Consider the following 13,442-nt stretch of genomic DNA (forward strand, 5'->3'; position numbering starts at 1 on the left):
TGTGACTGTACTCCATTCTGAACATATCCCATCAACCACCACCCTCTGTCTTCTTTCAGCTAGCCAATTTCTGATCCACATCTCTAAATCGCCCTCAATCCCCAGCCTCCGTATTTTTTGCAATAGCCTACCGTGGGGAACCTTATCAAACGCTTTGCTGAAATCCATATACACCACATCAACTGCTCTACCCTCGTCTACCTGTTCAGTCACCTTCTCAAAGAACTCAATAAGGTTTGTGAGACATGACCTACCCTTCACAAAGCCATGCTGACTATCCCTGATCATATTATTCCTATCTAGATGATTATAAATCTTGTCTCTTATAATCCCCTCCAAGACTTTACCCACTACAGACGTGAGGCTCACCGGTCTATAGTTGCCGGGGTTGTCTCTGCTCCCCTTTTTGAACAAAGGGACCACATTTGCTGTCCTCCAGTCCTCTGGCACTATTCCTGTAGCCAATGATGACATAATAATCAAAGCCAAAGGTCCAGCAATCTCTTCCCTGGCCTCCCAGAGAATCCTAGGATAAATCCCATCAGGTCTCGGGGACTTATCTATTTTCAGCCTGTCCAGAATTGCCAACACCTCTTCCCTACGTACCTCAATGCCATCTATTCTATTAGCCTGGGGCTCAGCATTCTCCTCCACAACATTATCTTTTTCCTGAGTGAATACTCACGAAAAATATTCATTTAGTATCTCGCCTATCTCTTCAGACTCCACACACAATTTCCCATCCCTGTCCTTGACTGGTCCTACTCTTTCCCTAGTCATTCGCTTATTCCTGACATACCTAGAGAAAGCTTTTGGGTTTTCCTTGATCCTTCCTGCCAGATGACCTCTCTCCCTTTTCAGATTCTGATTGCAGTGGTTGTTGTGAAATATTTTATTGTGAAAACATGTTTTTCCGCTGCCTGAAAGGATGGTAGAGCAAAGACCCTCATAATATTGAAGTATTTAGATGTGCACTTGCCATCCCAGGGCACACAATGCTTTGGGCCAAGTTCTGGAAAATGGGATGAGAATGGTTAGGTGGTTGTTTTTGAGCAGCACAGACGTGATGGGCCGAAGGGCCTTTTCTGTGCTGTATGGTTCTATGACTCTATGAATGAAATGCAATGTGTGTTTTCAACTGTTTCTCTTGATATTCTGTTGTATTCCCAGGAACAAACAAACTGTGCTGGCCATTCAGCCCCTCGACACTGTTCCACGCTTTATTTAAATTGAATTAGGGCTCGGCTGCATCTTCACTCCAGCTCCCTTACAGGATTTCAGAAACAATCAGACCAGAGCTGGTTAAAAATATGTGAAATATTCAAAACTATATTATTGACTCTGAGTTTCACTGGCTTGTTCGGCGCGAGTTCCTAATTTCCGTTACCTTTTGTGTGAAGAAACGTCTCTTTACCACATTCAACTCTCATGTTCTGCTTTTCTCATTGTTCTGGAGTGAAGTCCACACTGCAAAAAACAACCTTCCCTCTGATCCTGTCTCTCGGGCTTTGTATTGAGGGACCGGGTTAGCACAGTAGTCGAAACAGCTGGCTTGTTCTGCAAAACAAAGTCAGCAGCGCGGATTCAATTCCCATTCTGGCCTCCCCGAACAGGTGCCGGAATGTGTCGACTTCACAGTAACTTCAATGAATCCGACTTGTGATAATAAGCGATTATTATTTTTGTTATTTGTCCCATGATGATAATCTAAGTCTGTCTCTGCAATTGCTTTTGTTGCTGGTCACTGGCAGCAGGCGGCTGCAACGTGTGTGACCTGCTCACTGATAGGGAATGCTGCTCCTGAATGCAGTAAATGGGACTAGCTCACGATAAATCGTTCAATGATTCATAAAGATCCCAGAGATGGATAATCAGCGATAATCACATCCAGAGAGACCTGCAATAACCCTCAGAGCAGGAAGGACAACTCATTGTCCTTAGGCCCAAAACCAAAATACTGTGGATGCTGCAAACCCGAAACAAAGACAGAAAATGCTGCAAATATTCAGCTGATCCGGCAGCTTCTGTGGAGAGAGGAACAGGTCGTTCCAATGAAAGGTCAGGATCTGAAATGGTAACTATTTCTCTTTTCACAGATACTACAGATCCGTAAATTATTTCCAGCATTCCCTTGTGATTAGCTCAACATACTCACACACTGTAGTTTAGTACGTTAAAGTGTCTGTTCCCTTAAGAAAAATCTAAATTCAAATCTCAGCCGAGCCTTATTCCCTTTGACCATGTGTAAGAATGAGAACTTCCTCCATAACAGCGGGATATCTGTCTTTTGCAAATTCTCCTTCCCTTTCCTGTGGAATATCAACAGGGATTTTAACACAATTGCTTATGTCAGCTGACGTTATCCAGTTGTTAAATCTTTCGACCAGAAATTCATCGGATATTCCCTATTTGATTTGAGTCCAGCTCCCAGAGGATCTATTCAGTGTTTTGTTTCAATATAAATTTAGACTACCCAATTCATTTTTCCAATTAAGGGGCAATCCAACTACCCTGCACATCTTTGGGTTGTGGGGATGAAACGCACACAAATACGGGGCGAATATGCAAACTCCACACGGACAGTGACCCAGGGCCGGGATCGAAAGTGGGACCTCTGTGCCGTTAGGTATTCTGCAGGTTGTGACTGCGCCGTCTAATGGAGACATGCTCACAGGACTGTGAGAGAGGCTTTCTTTCAGGGGTTAGGCCTCTTTTGATCCATCAACAGCAGCCGGCTGTCTGCAGGGGATCTCGGAATGTCAAGCCCCTCTTCTCAAGGTGGACTTAATCAGGGACAAGATGTTGGTTGAAGAGAGAATCAAATGTCTGAAGATTTGGTCTGAGATTCCTGATGTTTTGTGAAGAGAACAAGGTGGTGGAGCAAGGTGACAATAGCAGGATACAAGTTTGGGATATTATCCAGTCCTCAGGGAACTAAGGAAATTCGGCATGTCCACGTTATCTCTTACCCACTTTTTCAGATGCACCATTGAAAGCAATCTATCTGGCTGCATCACAGCCTGTTATGGCAACTGCTCGGTCATGACCGCAAGAAAATTCAGAGAGTCGTAAATACCGCCCAGTCCATCACACGAACCTGCCTCCCCTCCATTGACTCCATCTACACCTTCTGCTGCCTGGGGAAAGCGGGCAGCACAATTAAAGACGCCTCCCACCCGGCTTACTCACTGTTCCAACTTCTTCCAATGGGCAGGAGATACCGAAGTTTGAGATAACGCATGAACAGCTTCTTCCCCGCTGTGAGCGGACTCCTAAACGATCCTCTTATGGACTGACCACATGAACACTACACCCCTGTATGCTTCACCCGATGCCGGTGTTATGGAGTTACATTGTGTAACATGTGTTGCCCTCTTATGTATTTTCTTTTATTTCCTTTCCTTTTCATGTACTTAATGATCTGTTGAGCTGCTCGCAGAAGAATACATATCACTGTACCTTGGAGAACGTGACAATATACAAAATAAAATCCAAGGAGACCGTCCGAATATATTAGCCAGAAAACCATGGTCTCTTATCTCATTAAGTTAACTTATGTGTGGCATCTTGTCGAACGCGTTATTGGATATCCAAGTATATTACACCTTTTGGGTCTCCTTTATTTATCCTGGTGATTAACGCCGCAAAGAATTCCAATTAATCTGTCGTCCATGACGTTCCCTTCATAAAGCCGTGCTGAATCTGCTTGATTCTGAGATTCTGATTGAACACCCACACAAACTTTGCCTCCAGCCTGGAGCTCAATGTCTGAAGATAGTGTTTGACTTTCTAATGAAAACGATTGTAGTTTGAACAATTTCCTGTCGTTCCTTTGATTATCTCCAGGCCTGTCGGGAAGTTGCTGGGTGACAGGTACAATATTGCAGTGAGGAAAATGGAAAAGAAAATTTTGTTTGTCTGCAGTTCTTATTGAGCCGGGTTTGTGTTAATTCACTTGGTGAGGATCACTGACTCTATGTGAATGCCGAACAGGCAGAGGATGTGACACATGCCCGTGAGCAGCTAAATTTGAGGATGATGCTCCATGAATCTTCACGGCTAGCAATGTGAAGGACTTTTGCGACATCGAAAATGACCATGTCCGGCAGCTGGAGCTTTCCGTGTATTTTCTGTGATCTGGGAAAAAGGGTATCATCAAAAACAGAACTGAAATGGAAATATTGACAGTGATTATTGACAGGGTGAAAACATCAGCTTCCTCTTTGCAGCGGATGGAAACGGCGTCTGACGTCGAGGAATTTAACGTTGAGTCCATGTGGTAGACCTGCTGCGGTCACTTCACACAGAAATCTGGTGGAACTTCCTGATAACCCAGTCATCACGTGACCACTCGGTCTGCGCAGGTCTCTTTCTGTGTTGTAAGATTCTTCGATTCCATTACTTTAATTTTGACCGAGACTGGGAAGTTATGTACTGGTCCATTCAAAAAACATGAATTTATCGCATATTTCCTTTGCAACTGATATTGTGACACAAAAGTAGAACAGTGCGTTATGGAAGGTGAGATTTTCGTGCAGCTCAAGGCGTTGCCCCAAATCTCATGGTCTTTTTCCATGTTAATTCTACCCTTCCCAGATAAAGACTGGGACACCGTTCATTGCATTACTGGAATACCTGGAGTGCATTTTACAATGCTTTCGACAAGCGAGCGGTCAGCTGCAATGGCCGAGTGGTTAAGGCGTTGGACTCGAAATCCAATGGGGTTTCCCCGCGTAGGTTCGAATCCTACTCGCAGCGGCTATGATCTGAAATCTTTACTCCGTTTGGAGCAATCTGTTTGCAGAACACGATGTCAGTCTAAGTATCAATTTGAAGTTCTTGTTCATTCAATGTATTCGGATTAAATGTCTGTGTCATGACAGAAGAACCTTCCTTTTTCTCATTCTGCTTTCGCTCTGAATTTTCTTATTTGTCAGGATAGTTTCACAACCTCAGTCACGTTCATATTAACTTCACCGGGCACCAGAATTGTGAAAATCGATGATAACAAAGCTTCAAATTTATTTTTGCCTGTCATTTGTTCGATCTTTTTGTTCTCTTATTTTGAAATTGACCAGCTCGCATAAATTTCTAAATAAATCGGCGCAACAATGGCCGGTAATCGAACGCTGGTTAACCACCGGGAACACGGCTGTGCTCCCCACTATGCCGGTTCAGGCGATGGAGTCGAAATCCATCGGGCTTTCCCCGCGGAGGTTCGAATCCTGATGACAACCTGTCTTCCTTTGCTCATGCAATTTACAAATTCAGGCAAGTTTCGTTGTCATAAGTTATGCCTTACATGGAAAGCTGTGAGGTGGTGTAAAACACAAAAATGTCAAAGGAACTTTCCTGAAAATGTGTCGAACGGCAAGACTTCTCTGCCGTTCTTAATGGCCGCTGATCTCGCCGACAAATGAGCAAAATGTCTGGATATCATTTTATTGTTCAAATCAAAGGCTAATGGATGAATAGAACGAGGTGCGAGCAGGCAGTGGGACTGCACCGGCTACCTTCCACACTTCAACCATCTGCAGCTTAGTTGGATGGGCCATGTTTACTAGGCCTTTACTTTCCAGACATTAGGTGGAGTTATGGGCAGGGCATGGACAGGGTATGAAATGAAATATGAAATATGAAAATCGCTGATTGTCACAAGTAGGCTTCAAATGAAGTTACTGTGAAAAACCCCTAGTGGCCACATTCCGGCGCCTGTTCGGGGAGGCTGGAACGGGAACGGTATGATGCTCTTTCGGAGGGTCGGTCACCACTTAATGGACCGAATAGCCCCACTCTGCCCGCTAGGGAATCGATGTTTCAATTAATTACAGCAGCTCATTGGAGAGATTTGCCCAGACAATGGACTGGAGGAATGAATGTCGCCTCTGATATGACAGCCTGGAAGTTGAGAACGAGAAACTAGTAATCGGATATTTCCACTGACGGTGAATGACTCCGAAACAAGGGTCTCCAATCCCTTTGCTCCTCCAAGGTCTATCGTTTCTCACCATCTGCAAAGTACACCAATTTCCCACTGGTCCTGCAATGTGAGGCTGTTGTGTAACCCCGCACATCTTTACTGACTGCCTCTGCGTCTACTATTCATTGCATTTCCAGCCTGTATTCTACTGGCACATATCAGTTTATTTCGTTCTAGCCGAGGAATTCACATATTCCCTTTTCATATCTCCGCAAATCTAAATTGCAGAATGGATGCGACAAATGACAGAAGAATATAAAATCTTCGAGTTCCTCCCGCTGAAGAACGCACTCCGATGGCATCTTCAACGTAGCTGTTGCAGGTATTGGATAATATCAAGCTCTAAATAAAACAATATTTATGATTACTATTGCGACGTTTGCATTTGAATTTTATGTGTAGGAGCATGATAGTGCGTTGAATAATAGAATAATTGTGTATTTATTTCTGTTATCTCTCAATCTGTTTGTGTTGAGTTGCTTTGTGTATCAATGTGTTTTGACCTGATTGAAAACTGAAGGAAAGATGTTGCCTTTTCTTTTCCTGTCTTTTCTGTGACGCTGTTCCAATTATGGCAATCAATAAGTTTGCCCACCTTTCTTTTGATATCTATGTTCTAATGCTCAGAGTCGCCAGGTGTCATATGATAACACCACAAGGTTCAACCGGCTATTGATCAAAGAGCCAAACACCAGTTAGTTAGTTCAAGGTCAAGGGTACTTTATTTACACACAATTAGTCATGCAACATAAACACTGCTAGTTAACTACACCTATCGACTAAGACAACCTGTACTGAACTTCAGGCACCCGGCTTAGGTCAGAGGAACAGTGGCTGCTGTCCGATTCTGGAACACTCGAGTCTGGAGAAATAAGTGCTGCTCAGCTCGGCTCATCCGTCTGGTAGCGAGCGTTAAACTTGCACTTACTTCTGGTGTTACTGCACTTGGAAATGGTCGTGGCCGGGGCGCCAGGTCCAAGAGAGGACGAATATCTGGCAAACTCTTCTACTTATACTTGGGGGGGGGCTTCGTGTTCTTTTGGCGGTCCTTCAGTTTGGGCCCCACTAATTGGGTGATCCCTGATCACTGTGTTCAATTTCTAACCAATAAGTTGGCGAGGACCTGGATGGCTGGCCGTGTTCCAAGCGGTCACTGACCCGGTTGCTTACGCTTCCCCTGAACAGGGAGTGGCGCTGAAATGTCTGGGACTGTACCGGTCGCTCGAGTACCAGTCCTTTGTTTTGGTGAAGATGGGCCATCAAATGCTAATCGGCCGCATCAAAATGCTAATTGGTCGGAGTTTCGATAACGTCTGGATTTCTTGCTTGCAAATATACATCTCAGGCTCTGAGCCTGCCTGAGCCTTGCCTTGTCCGTTTTACCCGCTAGGCTTTGCGCGTTTCTCTGTCCCTAGTTGTAAGTGGCCATCCCAGATGGCTACACTCCGTCCTCTTGATCCTCATCGCGAAGCGTGAAGGATCACAATACTGGGTCTTCTCCTGTTCTCTGAAATGCCAGTACTCTCAATCAAGGACAGGTTCTACCCTACTCTGTGCTACGGGTCGAAAGCATTTACCTAAATCTCCCTGATACAACACGTACCTAAATATTCCTAAGGGGCCTTTTAACATTCAATCCTATATTCCATTCTCCGTATAAATAATATAAAAGGAGAACCTCTAACTGTGTCTCAGTAAACTACCCTCATGCTGCTATTTAACAATCAAAGAACTTATCTTGCAGCACAAAAATCCAATAGCAGTATCACATTTCTTCATATCACTAACATTCATATACAGAAAATTAACTTTATTAACGAAGCAACAACTGCGGAATTCATGAAATAAAAAAGTTCAGAAAGAGTGTGGAGTTTGCTGGAGTCCGAGGATAGGGACTCTAACTGTGTATACTGGAGGGCGGGAGGCTCTCCTTCTCCATTTCCGCAATCTGATTGTCTGGGTGACTCTGCAGAATATGGCTATCACTAGTAAGGCTTCTACTGTTTTTGACAGGGAGTACCATTTAATCAGATTCTCACACCATGTGGGGGTATCGGTGGCTGGGTCTATGTGTGATGTCGTGTCCAGGCTGGGGTTGTTGTGTTGGGTAGTCGTGTTCGGGGCCTTTGTGGTGAGGGAGGTAGAGGTAGGTAACTCGCGCAACTGTATTGTTCCAGCTACGGTCATGATGCAGATCATCAGGGTCGTCTTCATCTTGTTCAGACTTTTCTCCGTCTGTAGGTATCTTCGTATCTTCTTCGGGGAGCAAGCAAAATGTCTGTTATTATCTTGTTGCTTAACATCTCGTTTGTCTGTCTGTTTCTCCTTAACGTCAATTTCCCGTTAGAATCGTCACCATATGTGACTCCCTCATTTTATTTGTATACCAACTATTTGCGGAGACAAGACATCCGAAAAACAAATTCTGTCACAGTGCGAGCAGTCTCGCAGCTGGTGTTTGATGGGCTGAGTGGACGAACAATTTCTCCGTCCTCTGCAAACTCGTTTTTCCAACGAAGTGATTCTGACATGTAAATAGTAGGTGGGGGATAACAACCGAAGGGTTGCCTGAAAGGGGCAAAGTTGTGGCAAAATGCATTCTTTAAACCACAGGAATGAAAAAGAACAGCAAAGAGATTCGAAAATAATTCTCCGAATGGAGTGCGTATGATCCGCGGCAGGGCAAGAATGGGTGGAATCCCCGGGTAGGGTGGTGACCAGTGCCTTTACACCACTCCCCGATCTTGGCTGACCAAATGTATAAGGGGTCCTCAGGCAGGGCGTCGATAAATGCTGTTACTCCACTGCCTGAGTGACCTTCCAAGAGCGGTACGAATTTGGAAATTTGTTTTCTTAACTGCCATGTGGCGTCAGAAGAGTAGTTATTACTGTATCAGGAAAGTATTCGTGAGGCTGACACAAAATCGTACAAGAGAGAATATACAACATTTAAAAACAAAGTAAAGAACAAAAGCGGGCGGGTTCCATCAGAGTATAGGACACCGTAAATCTCAATCGGTTCCTGTCTCCCATCATCTGGACACCTCAAGGTTCCATTCTGAAAAGGGTTTCAAAGGGGTTACCATGGTGGGAGGCAGACATGGAGTCATCAGCATCTCCCAGGTGCCAAACTCGCGTGTAGAGTTTCCGTGCTAACACGTTTGCCGATGTGGGGTCCATTTCATCATTCCGTGTCAGACGACAGGAATGATCGCTTTGCCAGTGTTTCATGTTCCATATGGCGGTCTGGGCAAGGGGGTTGTCCCTATCGGCGGGTGGTGTGTCAGTTTCCGGTGTGGGCAAATAAATCGTCACGAAGGGGATGAATGTATCCTGATCGGTGTCTCTGGGGCTGCAAAGACTGGGGTCTGGCCTGTGTGTCCATTGTTCGGTTTTCTCATGGGCTTCAGTTGTGCTGTCGCTGTCAGCCGAATCAAGCGTCAGGGTGAAATTTGATTCTAGGCGCCGGGTCAAGGTTGTGTGTGTGGACGTGCTGCTGCTGCTGGGGGAGGGGGGGATTGGGTTGTCAGTGGGCGGGTCTTCATTGTCTGCCATCGCCGACGAGAGGTGGTGCGAGTGGCTGCACTGGGTTCCATAAACCTTAAGCTGATTTGCATGGAACCATCCTGATTTTCCGTTCGGATACGTGATTTCATAAACTGGGGGGCTTACTTTCTCCGAGGTTGAATAGGGACTTGCAAATTTAGGGGAGAGGAATGAGCTGTGGTTGTATAAGGTGACCATTACTTGCTGTCCGACTGTATACTCTGTCGGGTGTACCGTCTTATCAAAGCAGGCTTTACTCTGCTTTCATTTTGCACCTAGTCGAACAGCTGCAGCGACTTGTGCTGCTTTAATATTTTCTACCATGTGCTGGACTGCTTTCTCATGGGTCAGGGTGGGGACTGCGGGGCTGGCCAAATCAAGTCCAAATAAATACTCGGTACACTTCATGGGTCGTCCGGTTATGAGAGTATATGTGGACGTGCGATTTTCTCAGGGTATATCCTGTTGAACTCGACACTGTGTTCCGAACAAACATCAGTGCGAATGGGAGAACTGTGTGCCATGTCGTGTTGTGCTGCTGCACCGTTTTCTTAAGTGTTGCCTTTAGTGTTCGATTCATGTGTTCCACAATGCCGCTGGACTGCGGGTGATAGGCAATGTGGAACTTTTGCTTTATACCAAAAATGGGCATAACGTTTTTCATAACCCTGCCTGTAAAGTACGAACCTTGGTCCGACACAGTACTACAGGGGAGTCCCCATCTGGTGACAATTTGCTCGGTTAGGATCTTTGCCGTGGGCTTGGCTGTATTTGTTCTCGAGGGGAAATTTTCGACACATTTCGTAAATGTATCGCTTACAACCAACACATATTTGTATCCATTTCTGCAGGGTGCGGGGGGGGGGGGTGGAGGGAACCAATATAATCTAGCTGAAGGTTTGTCCACGGGCCATTCACAGGGCGGGTGTGTCGTAGCTGGGCTTTTTTCGCATATCTATCCGGGCTGTTCTGTGCATAAATCAAGCAATTTTCAACGTAATGGGATACGTCGGTTTTAAAATCAGGCCACCAGCAGAGAGGTCTGAGGTGGGCAAGGGTGGATTCAATTCCTTGGTGTCCATATCCGTCATGGAAATAACAAAATATTTGGTTCCTGTCCTGGGTGGGGACGACATAAATGCCATCTTTTAAAACGATTCCATCATGGATCGTTAAAGAATTCCTAACATTTTCGCAGGGAGCTGAGAAGTTTCCTTTTAAAATTCCCTTCAATGTCTCGTCTTCCTTCTGGGCCTGGCTTAAGTCTTGGATGTTGGTCTGTGAGACCTGAACTGCGTGTACTGGGGCACTCTCGGGGGGTTGCCAAAAGTGGCCATGTCGTGAGCCTGCCTTCGCTTGGGCATCAGCTTTCATGTTGCCGGGTGGGGAGGAACGATGGTGACTTCTTACTTTTACCGCACCATATTTTCTGCCTCTCGCATTCTGAAGGATATATTTCATCAATGGGGCTGAGGGTAGAGGTTTTCCGTTGGCGAAAATTAATCCTTTAGACTCCCACAGGGATAGGAATTCTGTTAGGCTGTTGCAGACATGCAAACTGTCTGAATATATGTCTGCTGGGGTCGGGAACGAATCGGGGTGCTGGACAATGTAAGCGATGGCTGCTAACTCGGCTGCCTGCGAACCTAAGTGTCCAGGCAACTTTAAAGCAATTTCTTCTGAAGCGCGTCCCTGCGCATCCTCGACATAAATACCACATCCTGTGATCCTTTTTCCACCAAGGACTGTGGAGGAGCCATCTACATAGATTCTCAATGCTTTGTCTGTGTTCGTCTATCGTCGGATGCCTGTCTTTTTTGGTACCGACTTGGGAACAAAGGGGCCTGTACTGTGCTTGGGGGCTATGATCTCGCACTCATGTGGGGTTCCTGCATCGTGCAAATGGTCGGCCAGAAACATGTGCGTTTTTGTCCGTTTTACCGTAATGTCGCTTCCTTGTACGAGTAGGATCCATCGTGCTGTTTGAATGTCGCTTACTGTGCCGTCTTTTAGTCTGCGTCCAGTAAAAGCTGTGTCGGGGTATGCTCGGTCAAAATGGTTACTGGGTTGAGTCCGGTTATGTACGAGAAGCACTGTACTGCCCAGAAAACTGCTAACAGCTTTCGCAGGCTGAAAATCCCTGCTCGACTGCATCTAAAACACGCGAGGCATAGGATATGGGTCCGAAACGATCGTGCCTTTCCTGCAGGAGTACGACCGAAAGGGTTCGGTCGGTGGTCGCTACCTCTATCGCATATGGGGAGTGTGGATCTGGGGCTTGCAAGGCGGGGATTGTGCTCAGGGCGCGATTTAAAACATTCATGGCATCCGTGTGCTGTGGAAGCCATTTCCATGGGGCCTGTTTCTTTCTGAGCTCGGAAAGTGGGGCTGCTTTTGCGGCGAATCCGTCTATGGGGTTTCTACAAGATCCAACCACTCCTAAAAATGACCGGAGTGCTGTAACATTCTGGGGCAAAGGCAAATTTAGAATGGAATCTATGCGTTTGTATTCTATTTTACTCTTCCCATGCGTGATGACCGTACCTACATTTGTGAAATTTCCATGGAGGATTTGGGCTTTCTTGGGGTTAATTTTGCATTCAATTGTTGTGAGTAGTCCTAATAATTCTGAAAGAAGCAAGATGTGCGTTTCCTTGGTGTCCGTCTGTCGGAGCAAGTCATCCACATATTGAACAAGGCATTCAGGGCGGGAAAATTTAGATAAGCCATTCGCCAATTGTCTGTGAAAAATGGAGGAGAAGTTGTGGAAGGCACGTCCACGTGTACTGCTGTCCCTGGAACGTGAACGCAAATTTATACTGGCAACCTTTGTCCACTGGTATGGACCAAAAACCATTGCTAATGTCCAATACCGTGAAAACTTTCGACTGGAGTCCCTGTTTTTACATGGTCTCGGAGCTCGTGGCAACAGTTGGGGCTACTAGGGGAGTCACTTTGTTCAATTCCCTGTAGTCGATGGTCAGTCGCCATGAACCGTCTGGTTTTCTTACTGGCCAAATCGGGGCATTGTTCGTCGATGCTACTGGTCGAATCACTCCTTGATTTAATAAGCTTTAATAAGCAATTACCTTGACTATCTCTCCCTCGGCTTGCTGGGGGAAGCCATACTGTTTCTGGGGCTGAGGATTGGGACCTGTAATGTTAACCACTCTTGGGAATTTGCCGCAGTCGTGCTTGTGCTGGGCAAACGCTGCTTTATGTCTCTTCAAGATCTCTCTAACCGCTTTGCCTGTGGTAATGGTTTGTGCATCAAACCAGTACTCTCCTAATGAGCTGAGTCAATGGGCATAATCTACTACTGTGAGCCTGGCGGGGCACGCGCTGCTCTAGCCATTTCCCATATACATCTGTTGACTGGGTCCAATGAAAGGTTGGTGCACTCATGAAATCTATGCCTAGGATGTGTTCTGCTGTCTGGGGTAAATCTACAAAAATGACCAAGTGTTTTGTTTTAATATTGCCAATCTTTACATCCACAGGGGCTGTGATCTGTCCGTGCTGGAGTTGACCTGTAAAGCGATGAAGGGTAATGGTGTCCGTAGTGGGCCATATCTCTCTTTGGTCCATGGTGGAGGAGTTTGCCGTCGTTCAGGACCCTCCTGTATCCCAAAGGAACTCTACGGGGCGTCCCCGGACGGTGCATGCAACTACCGGTCTTCCGGAGTTATCCTAAAGTGTATCATGGACCCAGGTTGCGGAGCGCGAAGACCGTCAGTCGGTGCCATTCATGGCCGAATTATCTGGTCGGGTGCTAACACTGTGGATGGGTCTGGCATTGTTTCTGGGCGGGGGGGGGGGGGGGGGGGAAGGGGGGGTGCTTATTCCTTTGCTGCTTTGGGCGGTATTGCATTCTCGGGCATAATGTCCTTTGTGTCCACAATTATAACATTCCTAT

At 46.0% G+C, this 13,442-nt stretch overlaps 1 non-coding gene across 1 annotated transcript; it reads left to right on the plus strand.

Annotated features, from left to right (window-relative positions):
* Window positions 1–4,676: 4,676 nt before the first annotated feature.
* Window positions 4,677–4,758, plus strand: trnas-cga (transfer RNA serine (anticodon CGA)). The gene has a single exon. It is a non-coding gene; the product is annotated as a tRNA-Ser (tRNA).
* The last annotated feature ends 8,684 nt before the right edge of the window (window positions 4,759–13,442 follow it).

Source organism: Scyliorhinus torazame, chromosome 24 (genome assembly GCF_047496885.1).
Source record: "Scyliorhinus torazame isolate Kashiwa2021f chromosome 24, sScyTor2.1, whole genome shotgun sequence".
Taxonomy (NCBI): Eukaryota; Metazoa; Chordata; class Chondrichthyes; order Carcharhiniformes; family Scyliorhinidae; genus Scyliorhinus; species Scyliorhinus torazame.